The 15,674-nt window shown below is 41.9% G+C and overlaps 1 protein-coding gene across 7 annotated transcripts in view; it reads right to left on the reverse strand.

Annotated features, from left to right (window-relative positions):
- The window catches only part of LOC125457787 (phospholipase D1-like), a 169,598-nt gene that overhangs the window by 85,362 nt on the left and 68,562 nt on the right, over positions 1–15,674 (reverse strand). Inside the window, exon 1 of one of the 7 annotated variants that reach the window (XM_059651189.1) lies at positions 12,392–12,410. The exons of the other annotated variants lie outside the window; for them this stretch is intronic. The gene's annotated coding sequence lies outside the window, so the exon portion shown is untranslated. Of the gene's footprint in view, positions 1–12,391; positions 12,411–15,674 lie in introns of those variants that run through there. 7 annotated transcript variants of the gene reach the window in all.

The raw sequence follows: 15,674 nt of genomic DNA on the forward strand, positions 1-15,674 counted from the left end.
AGTATGAAAGTCTTGGGTTTAGGTCCCATCACGAACACATCATTCAGGCTCACATGTCCTCAGGACCTGTACTGAGGGAATGCTGCACTGTCAAAGGTGCACACAGTTCAGCTGAGATGTTAAGTCAAGGCTTTGTCTGACCTCTGGTGTTAAGCTAAAGGTATCATGGCCACTATTGGTAGAAGAAGAGGATATTGTTCTTGAATCAATACTTCCTCCTCAGTTGATATCATTAAAATAAATGATGAGTTAATTTTAATTTAATTATGTGAGATAACATGATGTAGCTTGCAGTGTGCAAACTTGTGCTGTATTTCACACAATTCACCCGTGACAACTTTGCACTTTGGAATGTCTTGAGGTTGTGAAAGGCACTATGTGAATGCAGGACTCTATTATTGAAATTTTCTCAGAAATCCCAGAGTCAGTACCCAGACTTCTGTGTGCGATGGTGCAACAGCCCTGATGTAGTAATCAGCTGCTGGGGGTGTAGCCTGCAGTCACATGAAGTTCTTTGTGTGATGGTGTGTGTTGTACATGGTCTTAGTGTCTAACATTTTTGACAGTGTCAAATTAACTCTGGAAAACAAAGTCAGCACGCAATCTTTTCAGTGTGAGTAGCCATCCCGCCTGTGCTATTTTTCATCACTGTCTGTTTCATTGAAATGTCTGTCTCAAAACAGAAAGGCTGCTGTCATGCCTAATCACAGCTTGATGTGCTTTGCACAGTGAGGCTTATTGAGGACCTGTGAGTGTCACTGGTTGTCAATCTCAGCCATGAGATGAATGATTGAATATTGGCCTTTCTTTTTGGGATGATGCTGAAGAAAAAAAAAATTGGAATGACACTCTTGCATTTGAATGGCACCCACAGGCCATTCTGCCATCCACTGTATCGTGGTGTTTAATCTCCACTCCAACTACCTCTGACACTATTCCCCTCTTCCCGAGCCCTGTCCATGCCCTTCCAGCTCACATCTCTCTTCATGCAGGCATCACAGTGCCCATCACTGCATCAGCATGTGACTCCATTGGTGGAAATCCAGCCTCAGTTCACAGGCTGCAAGAGCAAGACTTGACAACAAAAGTCCAGGCCTAGACTCCAATGCAGTAATGATGGGAAGTACAGCATTAACTGTTTATTGAATATTAAACCATAGGCCCAGCTGTCATCTCAGCTGGATATTAAAGATCCCATGCCGCTATTTCGAAGAACTGCAGGCGTGTTTTCCATGGTCTCTTAGCCGATACTTATCTCTCAACCAACACGGCAAAAATACAGACCATGTGGTCTCAGCATCCACAACCCAAGCTAAAAATCTACTCAAGAACCTTAGATTTTCTTAGGTTAGCTATCCTGTGAGGCACCATAAGATATTCCATTATGTTAAAGTGATTTCGAAATGAATGGTGTTGTTGTACTGTCAGAAATTTTTCCAAATCCACATCACCCCTGGGAGAATGTTCTTCGTTCCCACAAATGATTGCGCCTGGGATAAATCAAGACACAGATACTAATGATTGATTAGCAGGAATCTCTTTCCAATGAGAATAATGAGATTGTGGAACTCAGTGCTACTCAAAATAGTATAAGCTGTAAACGTTAACTTAGATTCCAATTCATAGAGCACTGTCACAATTTGAGGATGTCCCAAAGTGCACACAGCCAATGAAGTAACGTTAGAATGTAGTCATTGTTGAATTGTAGGAAATGAAGGACAGCAAGCTCCCACAAGCAGTTTCTAATCTGTCCAATGTATAAATTGCAACAAACATTACATTGGACAGATAGGAAAAAAAACTGGCAACAAGAATACATGAATATCAACTAGCAACAAAAAGACATGAGCAATACTCACTCATCTCTATTCACATTTATAAGGAGAGCCACCAGTTTGATTGGGCCAACACCAGGATCCTAGGACAGGCCAAGCATGGGAATTTCTAGAGGCCTGGTTCTCCACCAAGAAGGCCATCAATAAACACGTAGAACTAGACCCTATATATACACCACAGTGAGAATAAACTGGAAGTGAGGCAATCAAATCCAATAGACCCCAGAGCTTAATTACCAGGTGGGAAAACACAACAGCACTTTATCGGAGGCTGCACCGATGATGTTACCCAGTATGGTAATGAAATGTCTGCAGAGCAACGAACCAGCTCGGTGAGCCGACCACAGCAACCTAAGAAAACTTAACACCAAGTCTAAAAGGGAGGTATTAGGGCTGGTGTCAGAGATCCCATGGATTTAATGGAATTATGCAAAGATAACAGATCATCTCCATTGTAAATGTGGAGAAGTTATTATTTCAAGTGCCTGTGAGGAAGCAATTTTATCTAATGCTCTATGTGACTTGAATGAATGGCCGAAATGAAGGCAATTGAAAGGAGGTTGGATTGATACTTGAGGGAACTAGATTTACTTAGTTACAGCAGTAGAACATGGAGAATGGCTGAACCAGTTTACTCATGGCTGACATAGATGTGATGGGTTGACTGGCCTCATTCTGTGAAGAAGGCCTTTGCTTTTATAACCAGAAGCTTTTAAGGAAGAGCTGAAAATGAGGAAAGCGAGAGAGCTAAAGAAGTGGAGAGAATTTTAGGGAGAAAATTACAGAGCTTTGGGCCCAGGCAGCTGAAGACACCTGCTACCAGTAGTGAGCTGAATACAACCAGGGTTGGACAGAGACAGGTTTGGAAGATCACAGCATTATCATTGGGCTCTAGGAAGGTGAAGGTTACAGACCATAGCGAGGGCAGGTGATGGAGCGAAGTGAATACAAGGATGGGAAACCAGTGAAATTTCTAAACGGACAAGGGAAGCAGAAACATGGGAGCATCACCAGCTGCATGATCCTCTCCAAGCCATTCACCATCCTGATTTGGAAATATATTGCCGTTCCTTCACTATTGATGGATTACAATCCTGGAACTCCCTTCCAGTCAGCACTGTGGGCCGTTCCATTCCAAGGACTGCAGCAGTTCAAGAAGGCAGCTCAACACCACATTGTCAAGGGCAATTGGGAATGGGCAATAAATGCTGGGCCAGCCAGTGACACCCACATCTGATGAATGTATTAAAAGAAATAAATTAAGGTGTTGTTTGACTGGGAACCAATTCAGATCTGCGAGTAGAGGCAGTGATGGGTGAAAAGAATGTGCTGGAATTAGCGTGCAGGTAGGCGAGTTTGGGATAAGCTCAAGTTTACAGAAGGTGGGAGGTCAGCCAGCATAGCAATGGAACAGTCAAGAGTCTGAGAACACTGTTATTACATTGCAGAAGCAGACTCTGCATTTTGTTAAATTAGAGCACTGTTATCACCTTGGCTAATTACAATGCATGGCTTACAAGTCCGTACACGTGGTTTCTCAGCATGATACAGCTGTCAGTGCACCCACTTTGAGTTCAGTTCGCACTCCCTCACTTTGAGAGTACACAGTCTGAGAAAAAGGAATCAAAATAATGCTGCTGATTTCAAACATTACCATAGTTTTACAACTTATCCATATTCATGGGTGGCATGGTGGCTCAGTGGTTAGCACTGCAGCCTCACACCGCCAGGGAGCTGGGTTCAATTCCAGCCTGAGGCAACTGTCTGTGTGGAGTTTGCACATTCTCCCTGTGTGTGCGTGGGTTTTCTGCGGGTGCTCTGGTTTCCTCCCACAGTCCAAAGATGTGCAGGCTAGGTGGATCGGCCATGCTAAATTGCCCGTAGTGTTCGGGGTGTGTGGGTTACAGGAGGATGGGTCTGGGTGGGATGCTTCAAGGGGTGGTGTGGGCTTGTTGGGCCAAAGGGCCTGTTTCCACGCTGTAGGGAATCTAATCTAATCAATGGCAAATGATCTGGGTGCAAGAAGCATATAAAACAGGAGCAGCAAAATATCAGTAGATTGGCAGTTTTCTGGTCAAGGTCAAGGCTGATCTGTTTGTGTTTTAAATAGCACATTCTCATCTACCCATGATAAATTCATGTCAGGCAAGGGAATTAAGGCTATCTATATCAACCCTGAAGCTATTCAATGACCCTGTCACCACTACGTTTTGAGACAGAGAAGTTCCAGTCACCCAGGCCTTTTGAAAGACAGAAATATTTCTCAACTCAGTCCCAAAAGTGTGTCACTTAATTTGAGTGACAATGCTTTGAGAAGCAACCCTGCCTAAACACCTAAGTTATTACAGTGAACAGGTTTCTCACACTATATATTCCTGTTAAATTTATAATTGATATTTCACAATTTTTCACACAAATTAACAGGAATCCAAACTTCACTGCAGTAGATGGCTCATGTATCAATTCATGAGGAAATGCAGTTTAATTATCAGAGAATTATTAAGAGCTGTGAGTTTACAAATGATTGATTTAGCAACAAGAGGAGGCCAACTGTGCAGCCCTCTAGCTTGCTGTAGCATTTGATAAGGCCTCGGCTAATCTCATTGCGGCTTTAAATTCTACTCTCCTGCTTACCACAGATAACTTTTCTGCCCTTGCTAGTCAAAATTCCATCCATCCCACCTTAAAAACATTCAAAGACCCCAGCACCACTGATCTCTGAGCAACGATGTGTCAAAAATGCATGACATTCGGGAAATAAAATTCTTCCTCATCTCCATCTTAAAAAGGAATCCACCAACTTTTACAAAAGCAGAAATTGCAGGAAAAACACAGCAGGTCTGGCAGCATCCATGCAGGGAAAGCAGAGGTAACATTTTGGGTCCAGTGATCCTTCTTCGGTGTTCTGAACCACCTATTTTTGAAAAGCACCTCCTTGTTCTAATCTCTTCTACATGTGGAAGAATCCTTTAAGTTTCCACCCTGCCAGGTCCCCTCGGAATTTTTACGTTTCATTAAAATCATTTCTCTTTCTCCAATATTCCAGTGGATTTATACCCAGCCTAACCAGTCTTTCCTCTTAAATAAAGGGAAACAAAACTGTCTGCTGCACTCCAGATGCGGTCTTACCAAAACATGCTTAAATTCGATAATAGCAAAATACTGCACATGCTCAATATATGAAACTGAAAACAGAGAAAACTGGAGAAATTCAGCAAGTCGTGCAGCATCTATGGGGACAGCCTTGGATGTGGGCATTGCTGGCTGGCCGACATTTCTTGTCCATCCCCATTTGCCCTCGAGAAGGTGGTGGTGAGCTGCTTTCTTGAACTGCTGTAGTCCTGCTGCGGGTTGACCCACAATGCTGCTAGGGAGGGTCTCCAGGATTTTGACCCAGCAACAGCGAAGGAAAGGCGATATATTGCTGAATCAGGATGGTGAGTGGTTCGGAGAGAATCTTGCAGATGGTGGTACTCCCATCTGTCTGACCTTCTTGTTCTTCTAAATGGAAGTGGTCGTGGGTTTGGAAGATGCTGTCTGAGGATCTCTGGTGATCTCTGCAGTGCATCATGTAGATAGAGTCTTAGAATCATAGAGTAATACAGCATGGAAAGGGCCCCTTTGGCCCAAGCTGGTCTGTGCTCACCATGAAGCCACTCAGCTAGTTCCAATTGCCCCCTTTTGGTCCATATCCCTCTAAACCCTTCACATTGATGCACCTATCTAAATTTTTTTTAAATGTTGCTATTGCACCTGCTTTGACCATTTTCTCTGGCAGTCCATTCTACACATGCTCCACTCTCTGCCTGAAGAAGCTGCCCCTCAGGTCCTTCTCAAATCTTTCCCCTCTCACCTTAAACGTATGCCCTCTTGTTTTTGATTCCCCATCCCTGGGAAAAATACTATATGCATTCGGCCTATCTGCGCCCTTCATGATTTTATACCCCTCAGTGAGGTCACCCCTCATTCACCTGTATTCCAAGGAATAAAGTCATATCCTTGCCAACCTCTACCTATAACTCAGGCCTACCAGTCCTAGCAACATCCTCATAAATCTTCTTTGCACACTTTCTAGTTTATCTATGTCTTTCTGACAACAGGGTGACCAAAATTGTATACAATGGCCCAAGTGTGGCCTCACCAACAACTTATATAACTATAACATAGCATCCCATCGCCTATACTCAATGCCTAGACTGATGAAGGCCAGCATGCCAAATGCCTTCTTCACCACCCCGTCCACCTGTGAGGCCGCTTTCAACAAACCATGTACGTGTGCTCCTCGGTCCAGGGCATTACCATTTACCATATAATTCCCACCTTGGTTTGACTTCCCAAAGTGCAACGCCTCACACTTATCTGTTTTTAATTGCATTTGCCAATCCTTAGCCCACTTTCCCCTCTGATCAAGGTCCCTCTGTAATTTTTGATAACCTTCTTCACTATCAACAATACCTCCTAACCTTGTATCGTCTGCAAACTTACTAATCATGCTTTCTACTTTCACATCCAGATCATTCATGTAAATAACAAATGTCCCAGCACTGACCTCTGTGGCACATCACTAGTCACAGGTCTCCAGTCCAAGAAAAAAACTTCAACCATCATTCTCTGCTTCCTACCATGGAGCCAATTTTAAATCTAATTAGCTGGCTTTCCTGAGATCCCATGCAATTTAACTTCATGACTAGCCTGCCATGTGGGACCTTATCAAAGGCCTTACCAAAGTCCACACATATACTACACTATAGATAGCACACATATTTTGAGTCTGATGAAACTCTGCGAGTAATTCTGACGAAGTGCCATCCTAATAGTTCTGCAGAGTCATTCTAGTACTTCTGAAGAAACATAGATTCGCCAACTTTAGGTACATTTAAGGCGTCATTGGACAAGCATATGGATGTACATGGAATAGTGTAGGTTAGATTGGCTTGAGATCGGTATGACAGGTCGGCACAACATCGAGGGCCGAAGGGCCTGTACTGTGCTGTAATGTTCTATGTTCTATATCGGACTTGAAATGATAGCACTGTTTCTCTCTCCACAGGTGCTGCCAGACTTGCTGAACTTTTCCAGCATTCTCTGTTTCTATCCCTACTTTTATATTTCATTCCTTTTGAAATAAGTTACTCCATTCCACTTGCCTTTCCAATCACTTGCTGTACCTGCACGGGTGAATCACGCACCAAAACACTCAGATTTGTAACCTCTCACCACTTAAACAGAAAATGCTGTTTCTCCATTCTTACAATCAATATGCACTTGATACATGTGGAGCAACTTGTCAAAGGTCAGTAACTCTGAGTACAGGAGCTGTGGGCTCAACCACAAGACACACACTCTGCCTTTCTCTCAGGTAGTGGTCGTCACCACCAAGTCAGAAAATTGTGACTTCAAAACCCCACTCCAGAGTTTTGTGTTCAGTGATCCAAATCACAAACACTGTTGGTAGTGGCATCTTTTGGGTGAGACATTCAACTATGGTAGATGTAGAAAAACATCCCATGGTTAACATTTTAAAGTGCAGGACAGTTCGCCCCAGTAGCCAAGGGCAATTATTCATTCCTCAATCAGCACTAATAAAGAGAAACATCTTGTCCTTATTACTATTTGTGGAGCATGCTATGCACAGATATAACTATTGCGTTTTCTAATGTTACACAAGTGAACACATGCCAATTATCCTTGCATTGGCTCAGAAATGCTTAGGAAGATCCTGCAGCCATGACGGTTGCTCTAAAGTGCAAATTTCCCTGAGTAAACAACTAGGTATCAATGGGAAGATTGTTGGTTTTATCATTTGATAACAGATAGTTAAAATTTGATCATTTTGGCCTGTAGCCAATTTGATTTCAGATTAACAGTAATCAACAGTACCTGCCTGTACCAGGCTAACCTGAGATGGTGTAGATAGCACAGACTTTGAACAGTTTCAAGTCAGACAGAAAATAAATGAATGCGCTAAGCCACATTCCTCCTCTACTGCAAGGATTTCAAATTTCATTGATTTCGTTTTTCTCTCTACAACACGTATCCTCCTTTTATGATTTTTTTATTAAATTGAGGAAGCGAATCAAACAGCCAAGTCTTTCTCAAATTCTTTCTAAGCTCTCCCTTGCTTAGGCTGAAGATCTCAACTTCCACTGGGTTCTGATTCCTTAGATCCTGTAGACTTCTCAACAGCAACAACAACTTATTCTGGCCAAGGATCTTAATAAGATATCGCCACAATGCTTTATCCCGGGCTGCATAAGAAATAGGAGCAGAAGCAAGCCATAATGCTCCATGAGACTCTTCCATTATTCAATACATCATGAATAAGCCCAAAGATCATTCCTCTTTGCCCTAGCTCCATAACTCCCCCTCCCACACATCCCTGGCTGTCAAAGCAATCCATTGACTTTTATTCTTTATTCTCTCATTGGATATTGACATTGCTGGCAAGGATTTTCTACTTTTCACGAGTTGCTTTTGAACTGATTGCTGTTCTAAGCCATTTCAGAACACAGTTAAGATCAACAACATTGCTTGTGGGTCTGGAGTCACACATAGGCCAGGCCAGATAAGGATGGCAGAATTACTTCCCCAAAGGAACTAGTGAAGCATGTGGGTTTTTAATTACGATCAACAGCTAAACGGATACCATTAAGCTATCTTTTAACCCCAAGTTCAACTTGTGCTATCTGCCTCGGTAGGATTTGAACCCCCATGTCCCCAGAACATTAGCGTTGGTCTCTGATTTACTAGCCCAATGATGTTGTCATTATGCTATTGTATTTTGAACAGAAGGAGAGACGGAAAAACAGGCACAGAAAGTTTTAGATAAAGAGTTGCAGAGGTTAGGCTGGGCAAGCAATGCCAGAATAGTTAAGGCCAGTGAAGGATAAAAACATAAAATTGGAGGCATTCATGTTTTTCAGAGAATTGTGGGGCTGAAGGAGGAGTGAGGCCTTTGAGGAGTGAGGCCTTTAGAGATTTGAAAACAAGGGTGGGAATTTTTAAATGATATTCTTCAATAGGATGTAGAGTTGATGAAAGTCCATGAGGACAGGCTAGGGGATAAGTGGTAATGAGAAAACAGGATATGATGTGAGGTGGGCTTCAGGCAGCAGAGTTTTGGATGAACCGGAGTGCAATTTAAGTGTCAGATCAGAAGAGTTTGACATAAGGGTTTGTGGTAGGACCTAAAGTCAATAACAATGATCTTGTCAATAGTTAACAGCATAGTGTTCACTGGTGAATTTCTAACTGCCTATTAGGAGAAGGTTGTGGCACAGCAGTCATGTACAGGCCCAGTAATCTGGCTTCCCAGGCTAATGATCTGTGGGCATGGGTTCAAATCCCAATTTGGCAGATGGTGAAAGTTGAATTCGCTAAATAGTCTGGAGTAAAAAGCTTAACCAATAGTGGCCATTTAACCACTATTGTAAAGAAAAAAACCCATTTTGTTCACAATTGCCCTTCAAGGAAGGAAAGCTGCCATCCTCCCCGGCCTGGCCTACATGTGACTCAAATGTAGTTTGCTCTATCAAGCCAGTCAGTTCCAGAGCAATTAAAGATAGGCAATAAAATCAGGCCTTTCTGCAACACCCACATTCCATAATCAAATAAAAAAAATTACTGACCAGAATCTGTCTAATTCCATTTCAAATCCTAATCATGATTTGTGTTTCACCTAAGTCCAATAATCTGTTTGCACAATGCTCTCAGTTAACAAAAAGTTTCTCCTCATTTTATACTTAGTTATTTGCAAATCCAACACTTGGCACTTGGTTTGGGCACACGGTCAGTTGGATCTCACTGAGTAATTCTCACAATGTCTCAGTAAGAGGCTAATGTTTCAAGACCGCCTCTGAAGATTTAGGAATGAAATCCAGGCTCACAGGCCTTGTTGCAGTGCTGAGGAAATACTGCACCAAGAGAAGTGCGATCTTTTGAAGAAGACATTAGGTTGAGGCTCCATCTATCCTACCTGATAACAGTAAAAGATCAGATGAAACAATACAAAGATCAGATAGGGAGGGGGGAGGATACAGCATGTGGGAGTTGGGGAATAGTGTACTGGTGGTGGCATTCTCCAGTCACCTGGCTGGTAATTATCGACATAAACATCCCTTTGTGCATCTATATTTTCCAACCTCTCACCATTTAAGAAATACTGTTCAAATCTTTTCTACTACTGTGGATAACCTCACATTTTTCTACTTAATATTTCATCAGCTAAATTCTTGCTCACTGAACTTGTCCAAATCCTCCTGAAGTCACTTCAAATCTTCCGCACAACATGCATTGTGACTATGATTTGATTTTGATTTGATTTAATTTGATTTATTATCGCCGCCTGTACCGAGACACAGTGAAAAGTATTGTTTTAAGTGCTATCCAGGCAAATCAAACTTTACGTAAGTACATCAGGGTATTCGAACAGAATGCAGAAAATAGTGTTACAGCTACAAAGAATGTACAGAGAAAGCTCAACTCTAATATATATGAGACGTCTGTTCATAAGAAGCTATTCTTGAATCTGCCGCTACATATTACAAAACTTTCATATCTTTTGCCTGGTGGAAGAGGGTGGGAGGGACTATAATCAGGAAGGGAGAAGCCTTTGATTATGTTGGCTGCTTTCCCGAGGCAGTGTGAAATGTAGATGGAGTCAATGGAAGGAAGGCAGGGTTTTGTGACGGACTGGACTGCGTTCACAATTCAGTATAATTTCTTGTGGTTTTGGGCAGTGCAGTTGCCGTACCAAGCTGTGATGCATCCAAATGACATGTTTTCTATGGTGCAATTATCGAAACTGGTAAGAGTCATTGTGAGCAAGCCAAATTTCCTTTGTCTTCTGAGGAAGTAGAGGTGTTTGTGTGCTTTCTTGACTGGACCATTGACATTGATTTAGCTTTTATCATCTATGGATTTGGAAATATTATGTTTGGCCCCCAACTCCAAATCATTGATATGCCGGGCCCAAGTTCTGACCCTTGCTATATGCCACGAGCCACAGGCTACCAATGCAAGCATGACCTGTTTATTGCTACTCCCTGTTTTCTACTTGTTAACCAATCCTTAATCCAAATGTCTGTAAACTATTTATGACCCCATGTATTTTAACATTGTTCATGAAGCTCCTGTGGGGAATTTTAGTAGAACCTTCTGAAACTCCATTTATTTTACATCCTTTGATTTCTCTTATATCAACTTTCTTGGTAATATCCTCGAGAAACTTCCACGGGTTCAACAAACACAATTTCCCATTCACCAATCCATGCTAACTATGCCCAAAACAGACCATTACCATTCAAGAATCTATTTATCACAACATTCATTCAAGAATTTTGCTACATTTGATGTAAGGCTATCAGATCATGAGTTCCCTGTTTCCTCTCACACTCCATTCTTAAATTGTGGAGTGATCTTTGCTGGCGTCTAATCTGCAGGCATCATTCCAGAATCTATGGAATTTTGGGAAACAATCAGCAATGTATCCTGTAGCCACTTCTGGGACATAGACCATCAAGTCCTGGGATTTATCAATTTCCAGTCCCATTACTTTCTCCAAAACAACCCTCTTACTAACCATAAATTTCCTACAACCTCTCAATCACACTAGTCACTTGGATCTCCAATGCTCAGAAATTTCCTGGATCTTCATTGAGGGAATCAGATACAAAGTAATCATTTTGTTTCTCTGTCATTTCGCTATACCCTGTGATAAATTCTACTCATTCTGCCTATAATAGTCATACATCTGTCTTAGCCAAACCTTTCCTATTTTTTCACATAGCTTTGACAGTCAATTGGTTTTTAATTATTTTTGCTACTTTGCATTCACATTCTCTCTTTCCTTATCAATTTCTTGGTCCTCCTTTGCTCTTATATTTACTATTATGTCTGGTTAATTTATACGCCTTTACTTTAGCTCACATTTAATCCTTAATGTCCTTTGGCAGCCTTGGCGACTGGTGCTTTTAGAGTTTTTGCATCATGAAGGAATATATATATATATATACAGTTGCTGCAGGCTATGTATTAATCTTTTGAAAACTGTCCATTGCCTAATTACAGACAGATATTGTTATATAATTTCACAATCCTGCTCAGCCAATTTGTTCCTCATGCTTTCATAATTTCCCTTATTCAAATGTAATTATCTTGCTTCTGTTTGAACTACCACACTTTCAAACATAATGTAGAATTCCACCATTTTTGGGCATGTATCCACAAATGCTCTTTCACAGCAAGATTGTTCCTTAGTATTTTTCTCAGTGCATAATACTATATCAAAAATAAACTGGCCCCTGGTGAGATCTTCAATGTGCTCTGTTGAAAACCATCCCCAGTACATTCCAGAAACTTATCTTCCACCACTTTAGTGCTCAACAGGTTCACTCAGTCAATACACAGATTGAAGTCACCCATGATAATTGTGTTGCCTATGCTACAAGCTTCTCTCACTTCCTGATTAATACCATGCTCCACACATCACTACTATTTGGTGGCCGATAAGTAACTTCAACCAAAGTCTGCTGCCCCTTGCTGTCTCGTAGTTTTACCTGAAGAAGTTCCACACATTGTTCTTCCAATCTGGAATCCTCCCTTTCTATTGTACCGTTCTCTCCTTTTATTCTCAATGCAGTTCCACATCCTATTGCTTCTTGTCTGTGCTTCCTAAACACAGAATATTCTTGAATGTACTGTTTTTAGTCCTGGTCAACATGCAGTCATATTTCTCTAACAACAATTAGATCATATCCACATATTTCTAGCTATGCCTTTTGGTCATCTACCTGGTTCTGAATATTGTGTGCATTGGGATAGAGTGCCCTTAACTTTGTTTTTTTGACATAATTCAATATACAAAACACATTTGGCATTCGGTTTTGTTTCTCTTCTGGTCACCTTCACAGAATTTCTATTCCCTGTTAACAACATTGCTCCCTTCTCAGATAACAAAGTGTGAAGCTGGATGAACACAGCAGGCCAAGCAGCATCTCAGGAGCAAAAAAGCTGACTTTTCGGGCCTAGACCCTTCATCAGAGAAGGGTCTAGGCCCGAAACATCAGCTTTTGTGCTCCTGAGATGCTGCTTAGCCTGCTGTGCACATCCAGTTCCACACTTTGTTATCCTGGATTCTCTAGCATCTGCAGTTCCCATTATCTCTGATACAATTGCTCCCTTCTCATTTGGGTTCCCCTCAGATTCCCTACAACAGCAACTGCCTCTCACTGGGGGACCTCATCCCAGGCCTCAACCAGAGCACAGTGTCCCCATCCTGACATGAGAAAAGCAGGCCTCTCAGGACAAGAGGTCAGGCATATAGAGTGAGATGAGGAGAAACTACTTCTGTCAGAGGGTTGTGAATCTGTGGAACTCACCGTTACAGAGTGCAGTGGAGGCAGAGTCAATTAACAGGTTCAAGAAAGAAATAGATGTGTTTCTGATTAAAAGCAGGATAAAGGGCTATGGGGAGCAGACAAGAAAGTGGAGTTGAGACCAGGATAAGATCAGCCATGATTATGTTAAATAGGTTTGAGAGGTTAAATTGCCTTCTCCTATTCCTAAGTCTTATGTTCCTACATTCTTATGCCCAGGCACCAGTTAGTGGACACTCTTGTCCCAGGTGCTGCACTTCAGAAAGCAGGTCACTGGCTGAAAATCAAATTGGGAGGACCCGAGATTGTAAAGACTGTTCTCCTCCTGGATGTCAGAAACTGATTTGGCCCAGTGTATCCAAACATTTTAATATCATAAAGACCTCTGTCTTCATCTCTGTTCAGTCAACTGCTTCCAGCAAAGAAAAGACCTGGGATCACCCCCTCTCCTCACTTATGCATACCATTCCTTTCACCTCTCTAGGATCGATGGTGGCTGGGTTGCTAGGAAGGAACAAGGTGGTCTGTCAGTGATATGACATTGTTCCAGAATTCAGTTAAATCTTCAGTGATTTATAGTGAAATTGCATTTACTTTGTTGTGAATAATTAGCTGCCCCTCTTAGTAAGAGGAATTGTGGCACCCTTTTGAACGAGAGTTGGGGAGTTCTCAGTAACCTTGGCAAACCTTCATCCCCAACCAGCATCAAGTAAACAGGTCATCTGGGCATTAACCACATTGTTTGTGAGATCTTGCTGTGTTTACTACATTGCATCAGTGACCAACATTCTGGATGACTTCATTGTCCAGAAAATGCTTTGGGTGATCCTGAGAACATGAAAGGTGCTAGAGAATTATTTTATCATTCGCTCGTGGGAGTTGGTGGCTGGACAGCATTTGTTGCCTGCCCTTAGTTGCCATTAAACTGATTGCTAGATCATTTCAGAGGGCAGTTGAGAATCAACCACATTGTTATGGATTTGGAGTCACATGTAGGACAGACCAGGTGAGGATGGCAGTTTCATTCTCTGAAGGACATTAGTGAGCTGGATCGATTTTTCTTGGCAATTGGCAAAGGTTTTGTGGTCATCAGTAGATTCTTAATTTCAAATATTTCTTATTAAATTCAAATCCCACCATCCGCTGTGGCAGCATTCAAACATGAGTCCCCAGAACACTACTGAGCTTCTAGTTTCATAATCTAGTGGTAATAACACAAGGCCTCCCTTGTCTTCTCTCCCCCCATCTCAAGTTTTTTTTTCATGTTCCATTGTTTTCCAAGGGGAACTGTGAAATTCAAACTTGTTATAAGGTGGAAGAGCAGCAACTAACCAATGCTATAGAATTCACACAGAGGAGGAATGGCTTGGGTCAACATGTGAACAGCTTGAAATACAATCTGGCTCATGGCCTGTGTTTCATTACTTTATTATTTATAGCCCCTAAGGGACACTAACAGGCCTCAGCCGAGATCTCTTGTTGAGCTCTGTCACACAACCCCAGTTAATTCATCGTAAACAGACCAGGGATGCAAATTTGCAAATCAAGAAAAGCAATTGCCTTCAACAACTCCCACTCCCCCACTTTATCACACTGCCCTTCATTAAAACATCCGTTGCTTGAATCTTCCCAAGCCAATCCTCATTCAGAGGATTGAATCGCATTACACACCTTTCACCAAGTCAAGAAACATTCAATGAAATTCAAGTGTAGGTGTCATTGTATTATAGAGAGAAAAAAGAGAGCAGTTCAGGCAAAACAAACTCCCACATATAGAATTTAATAAATGGTCATGAAATCTATGACAGGTGTTGCCTAAAGGAGACACATTTGTTAGGATAGGTTATTCACTTTTTTGAGTATTGTCATTGAATCACTTACATTGTCCTGAAGGGACAGATGTGATGTGGAGGTGCTGGAGGAGCCTCAGCTCCGAAAGCTTGTGTTTTCAAGTAAACCTGTTGGACTATAACCTGGTTTCATGTGATTCCTGGCCTGAAGGGACGGACAGAGGGACAGACAGATCTTCACTAGTACTTCACCCCAGTATAAAGGTCAACAGCACAGAAAGGGGCCGTCAGATCAGAGTCTGTCCTGGTCAAAATAAAGCATCCAACTATTCTCATCCCACTTTCCAGCACTTGGCCCATAGCCTTGTAGAACTTGGCACCATAATAGTACATCTAAATACTTCTGAGATAATCAGAGTTTCTGCTTTACCACCCTTACAGGCAGTGAATTCCAGATTCCTACTACCTTTTGGGTGACAGTATATTTTCCTAACATCACCTCTGAACCTCTTGCCCTTACCCTAAATCCATGCTCTCTGATCACTGACCCCACCAAAGGGAAAAGTTTCTTCCTCCAAATGCCTCTCATAATTTTATACATCTCAATCCCCTCAGACTTCTCTACTCCAATGAAAACAACCTCAGTCTATCCAATACCTCTATGACTCTTCGGT

This window comes from Stegostoma tigrinum, chromosome 14, assembly GCF_030684315.1.
Source record: "Stegostoma tigrinum isolate sSteTig4 chromosome 14, sSteTig4.hap1, whole genome shotgun sequence".
In the NCBI taxonomy this organism is placed as follows: Eukaryota; Metazoa; Chordata; class Chondrichthyes; order Orectolobiformes; family Stegostomatidae; genus Stegostoma; species Stegostoma tigrinum.